Consider the following 18156-nt stretch of genomic DNA (forward strand, 5'->3'; position numbering starts at 1 on the left):
AAGACAGGAAAGAATTCTCTCTTTTCAAAAATAAATTTAGAAGATTCATAAAAACTCAAACTCAGAAATATTATTTTTGGCCAATTTTTGGAAAATAATAAAGACATATTTAAATTACATTTACACAAATTATTTGTGGCCTTTTCTTTTTCCTGTTGTATTCCTACCTTCCTATCAATATAAAAGCACCTCCAGCTGAAATCAGCATGTAGGTGAGACCTTTGCTGTCAACTATTTGTCATCTGATCTGAGCTTGCTGGACACAACAAGTTGCCTTAGCCTAGGGCACATTTTTACTTAGCAGGGCTTAGCAGGGCTGTTGTGGTAGTGACAATGTGGTAGGATTTCATTAAACTCAGCTGCAATCAATTGATACATTTAGTTAGAACAGTTGAAATCTCTAAGGATTTTTTTTTCTTTTAAAAGGCTTTCTTCCCCATATAAATGTGTGGCAATTACCATTTTTTTCTCTGAAGAGCTATATAAGACAATGAAGCCAAAAATATTATCTTTTCCTAGTGAATATTTGGAGATTTAATTTTGTTTTTTTTAATATATGAATTCCAGGTTATACCTGTTAACTCACATTAAATCTTTTACACCTTTCTTCCCTAGAAGATCTTTCAAACTGTTATGTGGTGTGCAAACTTGGGATATATGAAAAACATAAGATTATTTTGTTATTATGAACCTGATTAAAGGCATAGTCAGTTGCTAACCCTTGCCTTACGATTGGAGTCGTCTTTTAAGTACAACTGACAAAGATGTTATCTTATTTCATATTAATAAAGAAGGCAAAGGCTTAAGAAATTGGTGCTATCACTTGAAAACAAAAACTATCCAATGAGAAATCGGAGGTTTTAAAAATAGGATATGCAGCAACATTAAAATGAGGATATTTGAACACACTACCTGAAAAATATTAGTAGTAATTCTGGTAGCAAACAAAAAGCTGATGTATTTTTCAGTAACACAGTATTAGGTCTGGTGATCTAGGATCAGTTTCTTCCTCTGTCTCACATGATAAGTAGTTCATCTCATCTTCTAAGAGAAGAATCCAGTGAGCTTGATAGAGGATGTTGTGTGACCATGTTCTTTCAGTCTTAAAATATTCTATCACTGTGCATTAAGAAACATAAATTATGATATGGTCTTCTACTTTGGACCTACAGTTGCCTTCTTACTCTGAAACCAATACAGAGCACATCTAAACTTAACTCTTGCCCATCCCAAGGGAGAGCTTTAACCACAAGAATAGCATAAATTTGGTATCAGCTCCTTAGCATCTCTTGCAAACAGAGTTTTTCTTCATGTAATTTTTTTAAGTACTTATTAGATCAATGAGATGATTACTTTACATCTTAATGTTTATGACAGTCACTTTCAAGATGATTCCAATACCCTGCTTTGATATTAAAATAATTTGCACAGAAAGAATTCTAAGCAAAATTTCTACCTAAGAATAACCCATCTCTTTTGCTCTTTTGTGCTAATTCTTTGTTCATGTTGGTTCAGAATAAATGCTCCAGGTAGAAAGATTTTCAGATATGGGATCATGTTCTCTATATCACTGGCAAATCTGCATGGCTGGGCTGCTAAATAGAGTCACTACAGTCAGCTGTGTATGTCTTAACTTTATTTTTTCAACCTTACTTCTAAGAGCCTGAAACAAAAATGGTTCTACAAAGTGATGCAGCAAATTGAAACATATTCTTTTTTTTTCATTTCAGGTGAATCCTCTTGATGAAAATGGCCCAAAGCAGAAAATGTTCAGATTTTCTCAACGGTGAATGTTCAATGATAAAATATTCATTCAGTTTCAGTGAGGAAACACTAAGTATGCATAATTGCTTTGCTCTGCTGACCTCTTCTTCCATGGGCCCTGCAACACAAACCTATGTAAGCACTTTATCAGGGGTTCCCTGGGCAAGGCTAGTCTGGACTGAGTTGGGCTCTCTTATAATAATTTTTCAAGTCCTCATAGAGCAGAACCTCTACAGCCCTGGGCTGCATCATTACTTCCTTGTCTGTTTGATGGTCCTGGTGGAAGAATGACCTGAATTTTCTTTGCTCTGCCTCTAGGCAACCCATCTCTGACTTGGCTTTCATATTTATCAAGTGGTATCAGCAGTCTTGGGGGAAAAGGAGAATATGTCAGGGAGGCATCTCATCCAGAGAAGACATGATAAAATTCATCATACCTTTTAGGCATCAGTCTCTAGAGCATGCAATTGCCCATAATCAGTAATTTATGAAGTGGCTCCCTTTTGTTAGCATGAATTGCTGGTACTGATCAGTAGATCAGTCTGTAAAAAAATCAGAAGTGAATTACCTAATCAATATTAGTTGAAAGAGAGATATTATGTATTTGAAACTTCAACTCAATTTGAATTTTCAACTCAAGCTTTGACTTTTTTTAAAAAAAACTTTGAATAATTCCTAATTTAAGATTTGCAAAAGTCCTTCTTGCAAGCAGAGATGATAAACACATAAACCTGAAAATTTAGATACAGACAGACAAAAATATTTCCCAAGATAGCCAGCGAAAAGAGAAAACTAGGACATTTACTTTACTGAGGTCACTTTCTTCTCTGCAGCTGTCTATTTATAAAAATAATTATATTCTCAACATAATCAAAGGGTTTCAGAATTAACACTCTGAGTTTTGTGGACTATGAAGACACAGTGCCAAAAAGGTCTGGACAGAGGAACTTTCAATGCTGGCAAAAAAGTACTTGTGAGATTTATGGATTACAAGGAGAGCATGTAAATGCATAATCATACTTACTGTTTCTCTATTATACCCAGCCAAGATACTAAGAATGTAATCTCATTAGGTTTAAATTGACTACACATTGCTTTGGCAATATTTGTAAAACTCTATGGTTTGGCAATTAAGGAAATGGAAGTGGGTTAATAAACTCTCTAGTTTCAATTGAATATAATTTTAATTATAAGACAATAGTCATACTTTTAGGAAAATAAATATTTGAATGCCCTCACAAAGTAGTTCAATACTGAGTATTTGACACTGATTTCACATCTAATACAACTACAACCTTATGGTTCTGTAATTTACTTGTCCTGCTTAGTGAAATAGCTGCAATATAACCCTTGTAGGAACCAGGAAGAAATTGAGGATGAACACCATAGTAAGGGCTTAACAGAATAACAAAAAGTAAATGGAGATTAAACAAAATCAAAGGATATGCTCTATAACTTTTCTTAGCATTCAAAAATTCCTTAGCAGATGGCAAGTCATCTTAATCAAGTAAATTAACTGATCAGGCATTAAAAAAAATAAAGCAGTGGGTTATTTGACACACACTGTAATCATATTGGACATATTGCTTTCAATAAACGTTAAAGGACAAATTAACATTACAGTTGTGCCAACTATGCTTCTAAATCTGCTTTTCGAGCTTATAATTAAAACCCTAAATTATTACTGCAGCACATTAACACTTTAAATAGGATTCAAACATCAGAATCATCAGTATTTGCTTTTATTTCCCCTCCAAAAAAAACTTAAAAAAAACCCTAAACAATACAGTACTTCCACAAATACCAAAAGGCTAGATGACATAAAATTGTATCTTTTAACATGCATATTCATGTAGCAAAACTACAGCTTTTTAAAAGTAATATGATACTGTAATCTATAATATTATAGAATATTCTATTACAATTATAAAATTGCACACAATATAGGCAAAATTTATTTTTTGTCTTTGCATTTCAGAATATTTCCTACCATAACACTTGAGTTGATCCTGTGCATTTGTTTTTGTGAGGATCAGGTCTTAAAACTGAGCACGAAGAGAAACTCTCTGTTGAGTTCCAAGAGAAGCGAACCAGATTAAGTTTGTTTATTATTTCCAACCATGTATTTCTGCTCCAACCTGGGCACCTTCACATCCCTTCCTCTAATTATTTCTGTCATATTCTGATCCTTACCTATGTCTCTGAAACGAATCTGTTTTGGGGCTTTTTTTTTATTTATCTAGAAAATGAAGAGCCAATGAAGAGCTAAGGAACTAAAAATTGTAGCAACATTTAAAACACACAACTAAATATTTTAAACACTCAATCTGTACTGAAAGAATAAAAGATTTTTTAGAAGACGCATTTTCCAATACTATGATTTTGACAGCTTTCTCCCCTATCCCAGGAATTTCAGGTGCTTAAACCAGGATTTAAGGACATTATAACTCTGTTAATTAACTAAAACAAACTTTAGTTTACTTAAAACTCTGTGTGCTTAGTTCCAGCATTAACTTCTTATTTTCCTGTTTTTCCTTAAAAATGTTAATTTGAAAATATATGAGATATGAATACTTAAATATCTATTTGTGTTTTCTTGATCTACCCCATTAATTCAAAGTTCCAGTTTATTTCCTGTGAAACATTCAAACATGAAATCACACTATAATGAGTTTCATTTTCCAGAAACTATCCTGTTAATATTCTTGCAGCATTTCTTAAAATAAGCTGACATTTTGTATGGAAGCTTTGGTGGCTTGACATAAACCTCATGGAAAGGATTAGACTGCTTACATGTTATGAGACACTTCTGCTTCCTGAAATGAGTGTGGTGATACATGACAGAAGTTTTTGGAAGCACAAAGGCAACATGTGCAGATCTCACTTAAAATAATAAATAATCATATTATTCTTTCTTATCCAGTGACCAGGACTAATTCACCTCCCTCACCATCCCTATGCACTAAATTAAAAACAAAATCATATAATTTAAGGTTTGTGACCCAGGCAATGGCAAAGAAGGGCCCCTTTTGATTTCTGTCCTTACAGGAATACTCTGATACTGTGCTTTAATCAGATATTGAAATTTTGTAATAGTCAAATGTTTTTGAGTGATATTTGATTTCAAAAACATTCTAAAAGAATTTTTTAATTGTTTGAAAAACCTCTTTCAGGTTTCTGTGTATGTGCTAAATTTAGACATAAACACTCAATCTGAGAAATTAATAGATATGAATTTATAGATATACCCGACTAATAGAGAAATTAGGACCTTATTTACCTCTTTCTTAATAAATGTGTAGTCTAATAAGAATAATCCAAAATACACCATTTTAACAATGTATTCAAAACTATCAACCATTTTTCATTTTGAGGACCATTATCCTGTCTTGTTTAAAATAAGTTGGGTTAAATTTTTAGTCTCTCCTCAGCATTTTTAGAAATACTTTTGTCATTGTCACTTGAATCACCTGTTTGACTTCAGCCTTAGAGGAGATACTTCCATTTCCATAGTTCAAAATGTTGTTGTACCATACGTGAAGTCTTACACTTCTGCTATACTTAAATAGTCATTATCTTCTTTCAGTAATTATATTCAAATATAAAAGAACTATGCAGCTTTAATGATGTATAACCCATCTTATTTTAATATACTATTGTAGGCATGTTTTATGGCACTCTTAATGGTATGTTGTAACAGATTATCACACTTAATTTACAATAATAAATTCATTTAATGAATATTAATGTGACCTCTTTAAATACTCTACAGTAAACCTTTGTTTCTAATATACTCATTCAACAATTTAACTCTCAGGAACTATGACACCACTTTTTTTTTCATCCAAGGATTGTAATGTTCCACATTGGATTATGTAGGGCTGGTGACATCTATGTAATTGCTTGTGAAAGTACCTCACAGAAACCAAGAATTATAAATAAACTGCTTAAATATTTTATAATTAGGATCAAAAAACTTATTCATGGAAAGAAAACCTATCCCCACTAAACAGAATTATTTTCAACAAACTTGAGCAAGAAGCAGATCTTACTTAGATATTCATTCTGGTTCAATAAATTGGTGTATTATTGATTCCTTCTTTCTATGTGTTTCTATCATTACAGTAAAACAATTAATAAATACATATCACTTAGGACTAATACAAAATATAGTATTAGTAATAAATATTTTATAGCCACATATACATGTCAATCATCTAAATTATGCACGATATAAATATATGTGGAATGTTTCTATACTTAGGAGGTCTTTGGTTTTCATATACTTTGAATAACAGAGACACTGTAGGCACCCAATTTTTCATTTTTTACTATTTTTATATTGTCACAGCAGGAGAATGATGAGGCTTGTTACTGTTTTTAAATCATAAAGAATAAATAAAATGTTTCCTGTAATATTTGGGGAAGCTTTCAATTCTGCCTTAAAAAGTCTATTCTATAAAGCTATTTAGTAGGAAGACAAGTTTTCTGTTGCATTTACTATACCCTGAACTCTCTTTGTGGTCCCACCAGACCAGAAAACACAGCAGATTTAAGAGAACAGAAAACTCACAGACTCAGAATCAAGATTTTTCTTCACCAGCTTCTCTGTTTTGATGCTCTGTCTGCTACCAAGCCCTGAATTTTCATGAAATTTAGGTTTTAATTGGGGTTGGCCAGCTTATTATTTTTGTGTATTTTACCCTTCTGCCACATTGTTCTGGGGATGGCTTCAGTTTTCATGTGAGAACTGACAGGTAGGTAAGCAGAACAACTTGGCCTTTGCATAAACTTATGTTCTTAAGAAACCAAATTAAAAAGCTTTTTGATGCCAAGTGAGGGAACACTCTGTTCAGGTTTCCCAGACAACAAAACTACAGCTTAAACTCATAATACTTTTAATGATCAAATAACTTGTTTAATTATGATTGTACAATTTTTTCCTCAAATATTAGAGCAGCTTATTAACACAGAAACAAACAAAAAAAGCATAACTGTCCTCATGTTGTGAGGTGTGACCTTAGTGAAGGTTAATTTTTTCTCCTAAATCTTATTCTAGACTTCTTTGGCCTTCTCTTTAACTTGGAAATAAATGGCTTTATTCTGTAGCTGTGCCTTCATGGAAAAAAATTACACTTTTTTTTTCTTATGAGTTTGCAAAATGGTAAAATATTGAGCAGATAATGTAAAAATGTGTATTTCATTTTTATCCATTAATGTGGTTTTGGACTGTGCATTCTCCCTGCCCATTTTCTCCATAATTAATATTTGACATCTGGAATCTGTAAATAAGACTTCTGTATATACAGACCTGATCTGAACTGATCTGTATACAAAAGACACACCCATGCCAGGATGTGGGTTCCCTGATCATCAAGATTTAAGACCAGTCTTAAATATGTCAGGGACAAGTTACAAGATATTTTTCCATGAAACCCAGCTAAGTGGTATTTAAAACGGGCATCAGTCTTGTAATATGGAGTTGGGGAAGGTTCAAGGCAAACAATTTGTCTTATCATATGTGGAAACTCTTTTAGGCCTTCAGATGAGAAGTAGCTGTAAAGTGGTCCAAGACACCTTCCCAAAACCAAATCTCAAGTACTGCATGGAATACTCAAATATACACCCAAATTTAAACATAAGCCAATTAGTTAAGGCTCACTCTGTTCTAAGCAATGAAACAGGTGATTAATTGTTGCTTATTTATATCTATATTGCGTATTTATATTTTCTACATTTTATTTATTTATTTATTTATTTAGTCACTCATAAATCAAAGAATTAATATGGCTTGTTTTGTTTTAGAACTCCAGCAACAAATAATTTTTTAAAAGCCACTTGGTTATTTTCACATTTATCATTTATCTGTAGAAGAGTGTCTATCTTAAGCCCTTATTTTGTTTTTCTTTTGTGTCTCTTCCATTCTCAGTCACTATGTGCAGAATAAACAATGTAATTCAAAAACCACAACCAGTAAGCAAGAACTAAAATTATGAGAAACCCAATTCAACCACCGTGGTTCAGATTCCTCATCATCATCTGATGAATTATACACATTTATGATAGTGATGTAAGGCAAAAAATCTTTGCTGATAAAAAGCCTTTGAACAGAATTGTTCTAATTGACTAACAACTAAGAAATTGGATAGGTTAAGAAATTTTTTGCTTTTTTTAATTCTTAATACAGTACCATATTTTTTGTGGTATTGTTTTTATTGGGTTTCTTCTTTTATTTTTTCCTTTCTTCAGAGTTCCATCAGGAGATTTTGAGAAATAAGGTTTTCTGTTGGCTATCTAAACTACAAAAAAATATGAGAAGACCCTTCATTATTAGTGTTTGTACACAAAAAAAAGTATGTATCTATCAGATTTCTTTCCATCTCAACCTTGTTGAAGTCTTCTAAAAAATAAAAGAACCAGTCCTGCATTTGTGGTGCATACAGAGGACAATATGATAACTCAGCAAATATTTCACATTGTTCTACTCCATCCAACCATAATCACTATAATCATCATAATAAACCATTAATAACCATTACCTACCTTGACTCATTAAAGTTGTATGAAACCTCAACATATAACATGATCTCTGTATTCTGTCTTTGAGTTTATTTTCCTTAAATAGCTTGCTGTCACAGGATGAAATTAAAATTGGGGTGGTAATGCAATGGAATAAAGAAGGCAAATAGTACTTAGAACTCTTTAGCCAAGATGTTTAAAAATACTTCCAGCTTGAGCTTCTGAAATCATTTACAGAACTTCATATTTGTATTTTTTTTAATAATTTGTACACCTTTTTTCCTGAAGAGGACAAAACCATTTTGTATTACATTTAGGCAAGAATATGAAAATAATAAGGCTTTTTCCAAATGTTTTCACCAAGATTTCAAAAAAAAATTTAAACTTTTTTTTTAATATATACATTAAAGGATTAATTATAATTAAAGGATTCTATTCCTGAAATATCTGTGAGACATGAAAACACTTCAAGTGTCATTCCATCATCAAGACTTATTAATTTTCTTATATTTCCCTCAAATGTGTTAATGTGCGGTATACAATATAAAGAAAGATGCAGAGAAATCAAATTTCCTGATAAATGTACTTTGATAGATTCAGAGATAAATTTGATTTCTCTAAGCTTAGAAAGAATAGTCCAGATTTTAATATAACAGGATTTTGTAATGCTTCAGTGCCCCTGAGATTAGGAAAGTTTCTCTTCTCTGAAAATCCTATCTTAAAACAAATGTGGTCAATAATTTTCTATACAAAAATCATTTAAGGGCCAAAGACATCCTCTGTCCACAAGCATTAGCAACAAATGTCAAACCTAAAACAGGAAAGTGATTTCAGAAATGTAGCTCTCCGAGACACTATTTAGTTCAATTTTATTGAACAGGCTTTCTATCAACCTACCATGATTTTATTTCCTGCATATATCAGCAGACTGACAAAGGTAGATATGTGACAAAGCTAGAACAAATCTTCCCTGGAAAAATGCCTGTGAAGATAAATTCTGTAACATTTCATGTGCTGATTTTCTTGTTTTTATTTTAGGGTCTTTCAATTTCAGAAAGGGGAGCTGCAAGTCTTTAAATTCACTAATTGACATATTTTTGACAGATGAATAGTAATAAGGTATAATATAATATTATTTGCAATGACTTAGTATACTGGTTTTGGCTGAGATAGAGTTAATTTTCTTCACAGTAGCTGTAGTGGGGCTGTGTTTTGGATTTGTGATGGAAACAGTGAGGATAATACAAGGATGTTTTAGTTGAGCAGTATGTGAACACAGTCAAGGCCTTTTCTGCTTTTCCCACTGCTATGCTACTAAGCAGGCTGGAGGTGCACAAGGAGTTTGGAGAGGGGACAGCCAGGACATCTGACCACAGCTGGCCAGATGCCATCCCCTGCCATCATGATGCTCATCATATAAAAGTGGGGGAAGAAGAGGGAAGGGGGTGACTCTAAGAGTGATAGGATTTGTCTTATCAAGTCACTGTGATGGAGACCAGCTTGCTGGAGATGGCTGAACACCTGCCTGCCCATGGGAAGTGGTGAATAAATTTCTTACTTTGCTTTTCTTGTGTTTGTAACTTTTACTTTAGCCTATTAAGCTGTCTTTATATCAGCCCATGAGTTTTCTCTCTTTTACTCCACCTCCATTACAGGGGGAGTGAGCAAGCAGCTCATTCCCCCTGAGTGTGAGGGAGTATGTATGAGGCTTTGCTGGCTGGGGTTAAATTATGACTCTTAGTAACATTATTTTTCACTCAGTTCCACTGTGGTTCAGATAGGAAGCAATAAAAACATATATATAATGCAATGATATGAACCCAATCTTCCATCTATCTAAGTAATTGCCAAACTCCTGAAGTCTCTTGTTTAAAATCTGTCATGTCTTAACATTTAAAATACCATGTCTATTTGTCACACTATCTACTTTCAGGCTTGGGGTAGCCAAGTCTCTTTATAATCTTATTCATGTAAAATATAGCATTTATTTCTAATTTCAAATATAGTGCCAGAATGGCTGCAACTCTTTTCCCCTATGGCACACTTGAAAATTCATGACCTTTTATATAAAATCAAATAAGCTATTTCTACAGCATGGGACAGATAGAAGGCTTTTCAAAAAAGGCCCCCAAATTAATAAACTTTGAGCTGTGCATTTTTGAGTTGCCTACAAATATTTTAATAAGCAAAGTTCAAGTCTTTGCCCACAAAGTGTAAGGGGCACCTTATTGAGAACTGGAGTTATGAGGTTATTCATAGCTCAACATGGGATTACTCTATTCTTATTCAAGAAAAAACAAACAACCTCTGAAGAGGTGTTTCTTTTCCCATTAAGAAACCTGATGTCTGTTACATATAAGAATAATGTAATGAATACTGCAGTTAAGATTTCAGATAGTGTGAAGGGCATAGGTATTCAGACAAATTGATGCAGAGCTGTGTTCTTGTCAGATATACTTTGCAAGAAAAAGGATACTTTCCTTCACGCTAAAGTGCATTATACTTTGCTAGACATCACTTCTAGCTGTGACTGCTCCAGAAATGGAACTGTCTCCAGCGAGTTACAGATAATATAATGCCAATATAGACACTGATAGTATTTTTTTAAACTGTAAATCTTCATACAGGAGACATAAATTAAGTAAGGGAAATTAATAAGTTAAATATTTTAAACTGAATAAAATTTAGCTTTGTTCTTTAAAAGAGAAAAAACAGTAACAACGCAATTTTTTCCCTCAAAAGGAGAAACAAATGGAAAGAGCAAGTGGTTTCTGAGATACTAAAAGATGTCATGCTGGAACTGACTAATAACTACATGAATTTTCAACACCAAACAACTTGTGTATTTAACTTTTAACAGTGAAATTCAGGACCAACTAAGTCATGCTGAGCAGAGTCATAAATTAATTGGTTTTAAGTTTTGTTCTGGGGAGGGTGGCCTCTATCACTTCTGAATTTTCAACTCTGTGCAGGCTCCAGACTGATCTCAATAACACAGCTAGCAAGTAAAATATTTTAATTAAAAATAATAATTGCAACTAATCATAAGTGGCCTGAAATAACAGCCAGTATCACTAAGCTGTGACTCATGCACTGTAATTATCTTCTATGGAAATGGACCATTCAAGATATAGCTATTGGTCTTACTAGGAAGTTTTTAAAATCAGAAATTAAAATGTCTATATTACATTTATCTGATTATAACTAGAAAATATTTCTTCTTTTGCACTTTGAAACCTCAATATTGTTTACTCTGATTACTCCAAATTTTAAAGTTTTCACTAGCACACATAAAATCCTCAGTAACTCAACACAGCTGCTTTCTGATTGTATTCTCCATGCTGTTTTCTCTCCCGACTCTTTTTCACACTGTCCTGCTTATTATGTTTAGAATTCCTCATTCTGAAGTTGTTAAAATTATAAAGTTAATGGATTCAAGGACAGCAGGACCAGGGCAGTGATCATCACCCTGTACTCAGCACTGGTGAGGCCTCACCTCAAATGCTGTGTTCAGTTTTGAGTCCTTCACTGCCAGAAAGACACTGAGGTGCTGGAATGAGTCCAGAGAAGGGCAACAGAGCTGGGGAAGGGTCTGAAGAAAAAGTCCTGTGAGGAACTGGGGTTGTTTAGTCTGGAGAAAGGGAGGTTCAGGCAGTACCTTATCACTCTTTACAACCACCTAAAAGGAAGCTGTAGCCAGTGGGAATCGGTCTCTTCCCCCAGACAACCAGCAACAGGGCAAGAGGGAATGGCCTCAAGCTCAGGCTGGACAGCAGGAAGAATTTCTTCACTGAAAGGGTGGCTAAGCATTGGAACAGGCTGCCCAGGGAGGTTGTGGACTCACCATCCCTGGAAGTGTTCAAGAAATGACTGGACATGGCATATGGTGCTACGGGTCAGTCGGTGTGGGGGTATTCAGTCAAAGGTTGGACACAGTGATCTTAGACATCTTTTCCAACCTTCATGATTCTATGAGTCTTTGATGTTTCTGAGAACAATTATTGTAAAGGACAGAAAAGACTATTTTAAGAACTCCCTCAGTGCTTCCCGTGTTCAGCCAGCATCAGCAACTGTCAAGTACTGAAAGGTTCCCCAGTGAAATCTCAAAATATCCTCTTTATAATATTCACATCTATAGGCATTCTGGAGAAGTCTGAAGAACACTTATTTATATTCCCTATGTAATTTAACAGAGAGTAAGCAGTTTCTTTTACTGAAATATATTGAAAATTATGTTAAAATCACTACTAAAATGAATAAAAATAAGAAAAGCCTTCCAGAAATTGTACAGTTTTTCTTAATGAGTAATACTTTATATTAATTTGTATTGTTTTATTTTCCAGTAGTTCTGGGGCTTTTGTTTGTGTTTGGGTTTGTTGTTGTGGTTGTTGTTGTTTTTTATGGGTTTTTATTTTGTTTTTGTTGTTACTGGGGTTTTTGGTCTGTTTGTTTATTTTTGCTATTGGTTTTGGTTTTGTTTTGGGTTGTTTTTGGTTTTTTGGTGGGGTTTTTTTTTTTCATACAGTAGGAAAGTTTTGTGATGGTTTTTGTTTTTTTCTTGTCAATATGCCATCTAAGGCACAATAGAAAAAAATATACTGGGAAAATTTATGATAGAGGAAGCCATTTTGTAGTTTTCTTCTCCATTGCTCACATGCATTTATTTTGCTTTTGACTCTTTCAGGTATTTCAGCAGTTCAGATAATGTTTAGACATAATCAATTAAATCACAAAAAGACCTGTTACAACCAACCAATATTAGTGATTAGCAACTCAAAAGACCTACAATTATCAAAACTGTACCCAAACTACTCTGAAGACTTTGAGTCTTCAACAGAAATAAATCAAATGTATCCTGAAGAATCTGCCTGTTTTTCCCACACCTAATGATTACACATATATCACCCAAGTGATAAAACCCAACATTTGACATGTTGAGTTGACAGAAAAATGTAGTCAATTTATCTCATTACAAACAGTAGCCAAGAGAAATGGGTTTTGGATTTTATTACTCTCCATATTCTTCAGCTGTGTCTACTTCTACAGTACTAGGCTACCTCTGGTGAGGAGTTTGGCCTTGACACTTTAAATGGGAAAGGAAAAAGCTGTCTGCTTGTGTCTTCAGGGCTGTGTGGCACAAAAACACAAGGACAAGTAACAGACTATACCTTAATTTAAAAATCCATGAGATTAACAAATTATAGTAGAAGGACTTTTTGTGAAGTCCTCTGGTAAGCCAGAACTTATATTGTCTTTCTACTTCTATCTTTTGACTGAAAGGTCAGGTTATTCTGGTTACAAAGAGCATTCCACATCCAATTTGAAAAGCAGGCATCATCCAAAATTTCTCAAACACACTAATGATAAATTTAAAAGTGCCTGAACCTAGACAAGAAGTTCAATGATTTGAAATAATATTTTTAAAACAAAAATCAGGTGTAGGATATGATAAAAAGCATCAGAAAACAGCTAAAAAGCCTATGTGAAAAGTTTGCTCAGGATGAGCAATGTAGTTCCAACGTGAGAAATGGATATTCTAACTTCCAAGGTTTTGTTCTCAAACCAGTACTTTGAGAAAACAAGTGATAATGTACCTGAGAATCCAGACTCAAAATCAGAACTGAATGTTTGAATATCTTTGAGGGGTTGCAGTACCAAAATTTAAACTGTGATATTACATTGAGATTTGGTTATTTAGCTCTAGTTAGAGCTGAAGAGAGCTACAACTGAGTGAGAACACATATAGTTTATCTGCCAGAATCCTAGCACCTGAAGATCAGAAGAGAGTCTATTTTCTTAAACATCTTCCACACCAATTACCTAATGGTAATAAAAAGTTCTCCAGAGATATTAGGAATTGGACTAGGGAAGGAACAAAGCACTTTCTTCTAACACATATTCCTCTTCCACAAATCATAGCCTGAAACCACTTAGCTCAAAAATCACTTAGCATAAAACAGCTCTCAAGAGACTAGCCTGATAAAATATTTTATCTAAGCCCCTCCCCCTCATTAAGGTCTCTAGCCTCTATATTGTAGATTCATGCATGTCTGACTTTAATATCCCATAATTCAGGAAATATACACAGGAGACAGAGTATTGATATGATAGGGAGCTTCACATCTCTGTGCACCTTGACCTGCTGAACTAAAGCTGATGGTCAGTCAGCTGCAAACATTCAGCTGCACTTCCCTGTAAAATACAGAAGCAATGAATATTAGGTCCATCAACAGACCATACTAAGCCAGCTGTCATTTGGCCCATTTTTCACTGCAGACTCTAGACATTATTCACCCTCGAGGCTTTCAGGATCTGCCTGATGGTTTTCTTTGTATCCCAGCACAGTGGAGTTTTCAAAAAGGATTATTTTAACTTGATAATCTGAATAGTGATCTAATAGGGGGGCAGCTGTGGCATCTAAGTCCCAGGGGCTATTTATTGTCAATTAGTATGAATCTTAAACATATTCCTTTCATACTTTACTCGGCCTGTTCTTAAATAAAGGACAACACTCTCCGGGGGGCGTGAAAACGAGTGTATGGCAATGACCAGTGAAATGAACCTAAACAGAAAAACCATGAGGAAACTTCAAGATTAATTAGTGAAATAGTAAGGATAATGAGTCTTTGTGATGGGGAGACAACTGATAACAAAAACAAAATTTGATCATATAAGGTGCCCAAAGGGACATTGCAGCAAAAATTTAAGCTGTCAAGTTTAAGTCATGCATTACCTTTATTACCACAACTGTATTTCTCTATAAGCCACTCTGGGACTTTAGTAGGGTTTTTTGCTTGTTTGGTTGGTTTTTTGTTTGTGGGGTTTTTTTTAAGGAAAATTTATGCTTCCAGAAAGTAGAGTCTTAAAAGCCTTGTGTGGGAAGAACAGCTGTGAGATGAGAAACTCTGTATGCCATACTGTGGAACTAGAATCTTCATGTGTCACCCAGGAGATAAGGATGTGAGAGGACCAGGCAACACAATGGCAGGGGCAGTGCTTCTGCCTGGACACCACAGAGTGGTATCTGAGACCATAATTTGCTTTCCATGCTTAGAATACAAAATATTTTCTGTGTCTGTACTGGAACAGACAAGAAAAATTACATATTTGAAATGGTAAAGTATCAAAAATGCACTATTGATACATATATATCAAATATATATTTTTTTGGTATGGCTTTGAGAATAACAACAATCAAAATAAAAAATAAAATTGAGAAGCCTCATTTGAAGTGACGTGATAGTGAAGTGTCATACGGAGCCCAGTAAATATTGCAAGTCAACAAATACATGCATTCATCCTAGAGAGTGTTTCCTTCAAAGATTTTAAATATACCATATTTAAAAGGAAGCATCACAGTATTGATTCCAATGATGAATAATCAATATATTGATGATTGTGAGCAGAGATGGCTCAGCTGGCTGTATTCTCCTAGAGAAGCCTGAAGCATAGAAAAAGAAAAGTTGAAGTCATTCAGAGAATCAGAAAAGGCTTTAGGCATTAGTTTAACTTGCTTATAATGTACTTTTTATAAGACCAGTTTATTCAGACTTAATTTATCTGCAATAAAGTGGTCCAAAAGGTTAGTTCAAAAGTATAAAATTTTACTCAGCACTAAACAGTCCTGTTCTGAAGGCAACTACCTGTTGGAGATAGGGGTTATGAAAGGTCACAGGAGAAACAGTGAATGAAAATAATATTTTTTATATTAATCTATTCCTGAAATTATTTTTAAATAAATGAAAACTTCACCTTTTGTATTTGAGTTTCTGCTATGCAATGTTAAAATCATTTAAGAGACACCTTGGTGGAGTGTGCAAAGAAATGTGTTTTACATATACATTTTTTTAGTATTCAGTGCTATTGATAATTATATAGAGATATCTTTGTTTGATAAAGTGCATAAGTTTTGCATACAATGTGTTAGCTATACTATTGCAGCACAAAGGACTACAAAATCAGAGAACTCAACCACTATGAAGCTCAATAAGGAAAAGGGGACTTCCAGATTGGCAGGACAATCAAGGAGAAAGAAGGGTATCAACTGGGCCAAAATGAATGATCCATTCTCATAAAAGAATTCTGACACGTCTACTCCTGACACAGAGATGCGTTACATTTCTTAGAAATTAAGGTGAATATAATAAAAAAATGTCAGTTAGTACTCTGAACACTAAAAAAAATAGAGATTGGCAATAAAGAAGATTTTGAAAAAGAAAATAAATGTAATCAAAGATTTATTTAAAGTCCATTTCTACACACATTTTGAACAAAGAACCATATATTGCTTGATCATACTCTATCTTTCACTCTCTGTATGAATAAATCAGAGCCACATCCTAAAAATTTATGACATTTTTAGGTCCTGCCTATTTATTTAAGAAACTAGATAGTTTGAAATTAGTGAAATAAGGACTTGATGTACAAGGAAGCAGGGAACAGGACATTTCTGAGAACTGGTGTTTGTCCCTCTTTCTCTGGTGGACCTCTGTGCACATAGGTCACAGTCCAAGAATCACTCACTCTGGAAGGGACCTCAGGCATTCTCTAGTCCGGATAGCAGAGTTGGCCCAAACAGGTTTCTCAGGGCTTTATCCAAAACCTCCAAGGATGGAGAGTGCCCCTCTGGGCAGGTTGTTACAATTACTGTTTTCCTGAGGGAAAAGCTCATCTCATATCCAATACAAAACCTGTTTTTTTCAATTTAGGCCCCTTTCACCATGCACCACTACGAAAAGCCTGGTTACATCTCCTTCATAATCTCCCTGTAGGACATGGGGCAGCTGTGACATGTCCTAAAAGCCACCTCCAACTCTGTTCCACCAGTCTCTCTGTATGGAGGAGCCATTCCAGATTGAAACCACCCTGATGGCTGTTACTGAGCCCACTGAAATTTGTCAGTCCTTTCTGTACTGGAGGTCCACAGCTAGGCACAGGTGTTGTCTAATAAATGCTGGCTAAGAGGAGAGAATATTTTTCTTAGTTTTCCCAGCTTTTCCTGGAGTAGCCCTGGATGCTTGTGTCTCTCTCTCTGGTTCAGGTTCAGCTTGCTTTTCATCAGAACACAGCTCCTCTCTCCAGAACTTCTCCTCAGCCAGTGCATATCACTGCAGAGGGTTATTCCTTTGAAGGAGCAGGACTTTGCATTTGTTCTTGTTGAATTTGATAAGGCTCGTTTGTCCGTTTCTCCCCTTTTGTGTGGGTCCCCCTGTGAGACAGCTCTGCTCGCATTGGCTGGTGCCCTCAGTGTCACATCATCTGCAAACTTGATGAGAGTGTCATCTCTTGCTGTTGGTCCTGATGTCAAGCAGGAGAAGTCACAGGACAGACCTGTGCAGTGCTGCACTTGTCAGTGGCCTCCAGCCAGAGTACCACCCATTAATCACAGCCCTCTCTGCCCAGTCTTCCAAACAACTCTTTTACAGATTCATTATCCACTCGTCCATACTGCAGTATCTTGGCTTGGGTTCAAGAATATTATGGAAGACAGTGTCAAAAACCTTGCTAAAGATGAGATAAATGACACCTACTACTCTCCCCTTGTCTACAAATCCATTCATTTTATTATAAAAGGCAAATGGTTGGGCAGGCATGATTTATCCCAGGAAAATACTTATTGACTACTTCCAATAACCTTTGTCTCCTTGAAATGTTCAGAAGTAGGTTCCAAGATTTACAGGGTTTTCAAGAAAGTTACTTCACGTTCTTCCAAGGATGGAAGTAAGGCTGACCTATGTGTAGTTGCCTAGATAATATTTTTAGTCTTTCTCACCTTTTTATGTTGCTGTCGCTTGCAGTAGGGTGATTTGTCTTACACCATTTTTTCTGAGTATTTTTGCTTTTCTCTGCTGTTTTTGTTTTAAACTAAATTGA

This window comes from Agelaius phoeniceus, chromosome 2 (assembly GCF_051311805.1).
Source record: "Agelaius phoeniceus isolate bAgePho1 chromosome 2, bAgePho1.hap1, whole genome shotgun sequence".
NCBI lineage: Eukaryota > Metazoa > Chordata > Aves > Passeriformes > Icteridae > Agelaius > Agelaius phoeniceus.